This window comes from Coptis chinensis, chromosome 6 (assembly GCF_015680905.1).
Source record: "Coptis chinensis isolate HL-2020 chromosome 6, ASM1568090v1, whole genome shotgun sequence".
Taxonomy (NCBI): Eukaryota; Viridiplantae; Streptophyta; class Magnoliopsida; order Ranunculales; family Ranunculaceae; genus Coptis; species Coptis chinensis.
In genome coordinates this window covers 98,001,312-98,008,108 of record NC_141461.1, presented here as the reverse complement: position 1 = coordinate 98,008,108, position 6,797 = coordinate 98,001,312, and the positions used below count along the sequence as shown (strand labels likewise).

The window sequence follows — 6,797 nt, the reverse complement described above, 5'->3', positions numbered from 1 at the left end:
TTTCAATATTCTGCCGCATTTTGCACCATGCATATGAGTCCGACAGTATGTGATCTTGGGATTGCTCTGTTGAGGTCACAAGGATCGAATCAGATAGGGACTACTTGAACTAATGATTTATATTAGACACATGCACTAATTTCAGTTCTAAGTTTAAGTTTATAATGTGGAATGTGATGTCTATCTCATTTGACCAGCAGGAGGTTCAAATTTGGTTTGTTTCATTCAGAACAAATTAATAAATCATCTATAGCATTTCTAACTCTGGAATCTAAACAGACACTATCGACTCTAATACTACTCTAGGCACTTAGGCGTCCGTCTCTACTCTGCAATGGTTCACATTCACATATCTTCTACAAACTCAACGAGTAAGGTTTGCGTAAAGCATACATCAAAAACTTACTTCAAAACTCATTACTCTCAAATTTTAAAGTTACTGAGTTTGAATAAACTTTAAGCCTTTATCGGCTGGGTTAACTGGTTAAGAATGCACGTAGCACACGATATGATTATCTCAGCTTCTTGAAATACAAACTTCCTCGGAGATATGGTGCATCAAATTTCGACAATCTCTAGCTATAAATACCTTTTATACGAACAACGTTTTGTTCTATGAAAGAATGTATTACAATATTTCATTATCGTTTTTTGGGGACTCGGAGACACGCATTGTTTTGTAGATTTTGTGTTTTTGTCCCAATATTCTGAGAGATCTATTTTGCGTTAAAATGAGACCAAATCTACCGCAAGCATCAATTGTAACAGGTAGCTTACATATTGGAAGTTCTTCTATATTAAAGTGGTGGACCAATAAACAGCATCAAAATAAATAAAAATTGGACAGCTAGTTGTGGGTGCACGTGATAACAGTCAGATTGAGGAAATAAGAGACAATGACTGTTAAAAGGAGCTGTTGGGGTTTCTTGTATGTGTCTGCTGGATTCTGGATAGGCGGATAGGACCATGGTTTGCAACTTTGCACAATATAAATCGGTGACTGACTTCAATGTGAAGGTTGGTATAGACTATAGAATAGAATAGAATACTAATCACAGGAAAAGCACATGAAACTATGAAAGTTATCCTATGATCATTAAATAATCCCAATGTCGACCCTTGCAAAGATTAGAGTCATTCTCATGGTTCTTATAAACACACAAATACACCAAAAGACCCCACCCCAAATAATAGAGACGTATGTGAACTAGATGTGGCGGAGAGAGCATAGAGGTTGGACTTCTTGACTTCGATTATAATTGAACAAATGAACAATTATTTGACAGTATGTGATAATAGGTATCTTTGTACATTTTGTGTATAGCGGTGAAGTGGTGATCCAAGTGCTTCTCATTGTATGTACGAGTAGTCCAATCATAAACATTAATTTCGAAGGCAAAGACTCACTTTCCTTACTGTCCTTTTCTTAATAGCACATGATTGCCTGGTGGTTTCATTAATTTTGAAGTTTGTAATTCCTAGTCACATAATTTAGATATAGATTGGTATTCAAAAATATCAAATTTTAATTGGAAAGCTGATCAAAATAGTTATTTCAGAACAAAAAGAAAAGATAATTTAAGAAATCATTTCCTCGAAAAACAATTTCAAAAGAACTTGACACATATAAGAGAGATGACAAGATCTTTAGACGAAGTAAAAAATGATTACAATATTAGAAACTGCAAAAGGCAGACTTGTCGAAAGCTGTTGATAAAGCCCGATTAAAAATTTTAGTTCTATTTTATTGATTTTAACACTACTTTTAAAAGGATAGGGTGCTATTGGACTCGGCCTAAGTTATTTTTCTTTCTCTAAATCAGGCCAACCCGTCTGCTGAAAGGAGCATCCAACTACAGTCTCCAGTCCAACTAAGTCTTGAACTTATCCTGTTACTCTGTTAGGCATGTGTAAGGCCCAAGCCGCCAAGCCAACCCAATTCAAGAAAAATATGACGATTTGGGCCCAATTTGACTTTTGGATTTGGTAACACACTAAAACCAGAAAATGCATCTCCTTCATTTGTACGTTATGCCCTCTGATCAATGATTATTCTCTTGTTCAATTGTTATCTGAAACGCTGTTAGGAATTAGGATAAGTAGTAAAATTCAAGTTTCCTAGAATTTATTTTTATACTGCACTTTAAAAAAAATGAGTTATGGAGACTGCACAACTAAATTTAAGCTACAAAACCAAAGAAAAGGTTCTTTAGGATTTCACCATGCCAAATGGAGTATTACTCTCTCCAAAAAAAAACTCAGAATGGACTAGAATAAGTTTGATGTCACCGTATTCTCAGTGTAATATAATGGAATCATTTGTTAACTTTTTTTGTTGATTGCATTTTGTTAACTGAATGTAGTAATGTAGTTTATAAATATTATAAATATAACTGTGACGCCTCAAAAATATATTTTCAGCTATTAGCCCGGCCGGTCTAATATGAAGGAATATATCTCGAGACTACATGAAAAAGCATACAAAGCCTTGGACACATCTAGTCTAACTATAAAGTTAAATATGTTTAAAAACACAAACAGATCCAAAATACTTCCCTTAAATGTCAAAAATACCAAAATCTTGCTGAATAAATAGCTTATTACAACTTGATTGATTGAAAATAAATAACTTGACACTGAATTTGTCTCTTAAAACAGAAAAATAATGTTTAAAACAAAAACAACTAAACTAAAACTTGACTGGACACCAGATCATGCCAAGACTCTAAGAACGAGCTCCACGTGCTATATCGTGCTCACCTGTTAAAAAAAAAAAGATAAATAGGAGCGTAAATCAACGCGCCCAACAAGTACACTACAGACTGCACTACAATCCTAACTAAAGAATTATTAATTACACTTACATACGTGTTAATATAACATGTGATAACAAGACGCCGGTAAACAAAACAAGATAAACACTAATCTACTCATAACTAGAACACGTGGTTTGAATATATAAGCACAAGATTTTCTCTTTTACTTTACTCAGTATTGGGAAAATTACATAATGCTCCAAACTGTTATCATGAATGGCCATGTCCAGAGCACGCCATATCAAACTATCAACTAGTCGAGTAATACGGCGAACTGTTTCCCATTAACCAACCATTTATTCTTATTTGTTTACGTTTTTTTTTTTTCAACATTGCCAACAAACGACAAACATACTACAAAAAATACAAATTCAACTATACCAATATTTCAATACTATATAACGAAATTTCATATTAAGTGACTCACATTCAAACAATAAATTCATTAGAGTCATAAACATCTCACTTAAAACAAAAGGTGCAGTTTTATTTGTCTAATCATACATATAAAGAAATATCATGTATCCAACTCTAGTCTTTCTCCTGGATGTTACATTTAAAGTAAAATCAACACAATCAAGTTCATTAAAACATGACATGACATGAATATGAGATAAGTACGGCAACATGTGAAAGCCAAGAATCAACAGTAACATGAAAGTAGGTGTATTCAACTAGGCATAAGCTTACACCCAACAAGATAGCCCGACTGGTAAGAAAGGGTGTTGGTGTGTACCTATCCCCATGAGGTCTCGGGTTCGAGTTTCATGAAGTGGTCGGGAGAGAAAGAAAAAAAAAAAAAAAACACAAATAGGCATAGGCTTACATGCTTTCAAACAAGGACATTAACTTATGAATACATACAGACCTTCTCATAGGACTAATTTTTCATTTCTTTTCTTTAAATTTAACATAATGAGGGTATATTAAGCACAATATACTTACAATTATTAGATAGCAACAGAAAAACATAGAGGTACAGCAGACCAAGTTAGCAAAAAAAACCAAACATAGAGGTACAACCAGACCGAGTACAGTACAAGACTAACTACTATTCATGTGAACAAATACTGACATAGATATATGCAAGGACTTTTTTGACTTATCCCCCCAAAGTTTGTACTTCTTTTGTGTAAACTCTCCATTTTCGAAATCGTTAGTGATTGCTCCTTACTCCGTCAATTTTTTTTTTGTAACAGACGTTGGTATTTTGTACATTGACAAATTTGTCTCTAATTCAAATTGTAACCCACCCACCACCCCCCCCCCCTCTCCCCTCCCCTATTTTTTTTGCTCGGTAAGATTAAAATTTGATTAAAAAAGAGAAAAAAAAAAATAGTACAAAAATATTAGTAAGAGCAACAGGCTATACCCCACTAAAATTCAAGCTAGATAATCCTAACTACTACCATTCATAAACATGGTGTAGCGACAATCACACGAACCTAAAGAACCTCTGAAAAAGTACTTCATATCTGTGTAGCTAAGTACGTTTTCCATCAGTAATGATTGCTTCATTGATTGACAGAGTTGTTGAAGTGTGAGTTGAAGAAGTGGAATTTTGAAGTCTTTGGACACATAGACATGAATATAAGTAGAGTACAGGAACAATTACAAGAGTTGCAAATGATAGAAGATCAAAGTATCCCCCCCCTACAAATTTGTAAAAACCACCCATTCAAATTTGTCCCATTTTCCAATCTCCCATTCATTTTTCTCACCAATGAAATTCAATAACTCAGTAAGCTGACTCTTGCAACGCATGTTCCAGACCCAACACACATCATCACGTCCACCCGTAAGTAGAACATTAATCGTTGGATGAAGTGCTAGGCAATGAACAACACTAAGGTGTCCATGATATGACTGAATAACCTTGTTTTGCTCTAAATCCCAGCACTTAACTTGTTTGTCGTCACCATCAGGGAACATCTAGGTGTGGTGGGGGCTAACAACAAGGGCACGTACATGTCCAATATGGCTAATTAATGTGTGCTTCAATACTCCAGTTCCTAGATCCCATATTTTTATTGTGCAATCCGCAGAACTTATACAAAACCATGAATTGCTTGGATCAACAACAATAGGCCTCACTGCTCCACGATGGTCGCTGATGACCTTGTAATTCTTCCACAAAGCACTACTAGAGGGAGTTGGCAATGATTATTCTTGGAAACCTTTCCATGAGGGTTTTTATTCTCGATCATATGATGATGCGGTTGCTGTTCCAGAACTTTCAACTTGACAATCTTCCTCTGGGCTTGCAAACTTGGTTTTCTTTATCATATATGTTCCAGTACTTAAGAAATGGTAACTTTGACTTAATTATACCCAGATTTAGAAACCGATTATTTTGCATTGATTTAGACGAAACTAATCGATTACGCGTAAAATGGTTACATATTTCAGCAGCTACAGAAGATGTTTCAGCTATATCTCTTTGTGTGCCATTAAATCAAAACACCTACTAGCAATGGTCAATAAAGGAGGTTTTGGGTCAAAGATCAGCTTGGTGGGATCGATGTAATGATCCTCAATTCTCCAAGCATTTCAAATGAGTCCAGCTACATTTGACATGATTTGCGAAGAATTGAATTTGGTTATGGCGAAGGAGGATGCTATGTTTCGCATTGTGATACTTGTTCGACAGAGAGTCACAGTTTGTATATGGAGATTAGCTATAGGTGTGCCACTTAGACTTGTTTCTAAGAGATTTGGTTTGGGTATTTCGACTTGTCATAAGCTAGTTCTTGAAGTTCGTTTAGCTATTAAAATTGTTTTAATTCTTTAATGGTCTGATGAAAATAAGTAAAATAGTATAAAACTTACTGAGTTGTTGAATTTAATTGGTGAGAAAAATGAATAGGAGATTGAAAAATAGGGCAAATTTAAGAGGGGGTTTACAAATTTGAATTAGGGGTAAATTTGTCAATATACAAAATACCAACGTTTGTTACATATAAAATTGACGGGGTGGGGGGAAATCACTAATGATTTTAAAAATGGGGGGTTTTCACAAAAATGGGTTCCGAAGTTCGTTTAGCTATTAAAATTGTTTTAATTCTTCAAAGGTATGATGAAAATAAGCAAAATAGTATAAAGCTTAGTGAGTTGTTGAATTTGATTGGTGAGAAAAATGAATAAGAGATTGAAAAATTGGGCAAATTTAAGAGGGGGGGGGGGGGTTTACAAATTTGAATTAGGGACAAATTTGTCAATATACAAAATACCAACGTTTGTTAATTTAAAAAAATGGGGGTTTTCACAAAAGTGGGTACAAACTTTGGGGGGTTAAATAAAAAAAACCCTATATACAAATTACCGGCCAAACTAAATACCATACATAGTAAGCATTTAAACACACGACACCAGCACTAACTTGATTATCTTACTACTTTAAAGAGAATTGTCTCATGAACAGTAACACTTTACGATTTTACCCCTATCCGGTTTCGATAATTACGGATATGTATTTTAATGATTTTTGTAATAATGCAATTTATGGAGGGGTAAAATCGTCCATTTCTATAGTGAAATTCATACGCTTCTCTCTCATTTTAGCACACTGCCATCAATTTTGTTAAAAATTACGAAATTGCTTTCTCTCTCATTTTAGCACACTGCCATCAATTTTGTTAAAAATTATGAAATTGCTACTGACCGAATTTTGAATTTTTGTGCTGCCCGGCCCAACCCAGCTGACTGCACACATGGCGTAATATATTTCCCTAATTTTTTCAATCATTTTCAATATTGCTATTGACCGAATTTTAAACTTTTGTGCTGCCCAGATCAAAAACTGACCGCACACGTGGCGACTGCCACGTGCCTGTTTGTCGCCACGTGGCCTGTATACTAGTACCAATAATTCTAGAGGTAGAAAAATAGCATAGCAAGTAGGTACTTGCTTTTCTCCTTGATGCTAGAATCCAACGCAACTTGTACATATCAACACTAGTTTTCCTCCTATGTGGCTCAAGC

The 6,797-nt window shown here is 34.8% G+C and overlaps 1 long non-coding RNA gene across 1 annotated transcript; it reads left to right on the top strand.

The window, feature by feature from the left end:
- Positions 1–4,502: 4,502 nt before the first annotated feature.
- Positions 4,503–5,580, top strand: LOC147495949 (uncharacterized). Its single transcript, XR_015199370.1, has 2 exons — positions 4,503–5,126; positions 5,226–5,580. It is a non-coding gene; the product is annotated as an uncharacterized LOC147495949 (long non-coding RNA).
- Positions 5,581–6,797: the final 1,217 nt, after the last annotated feature.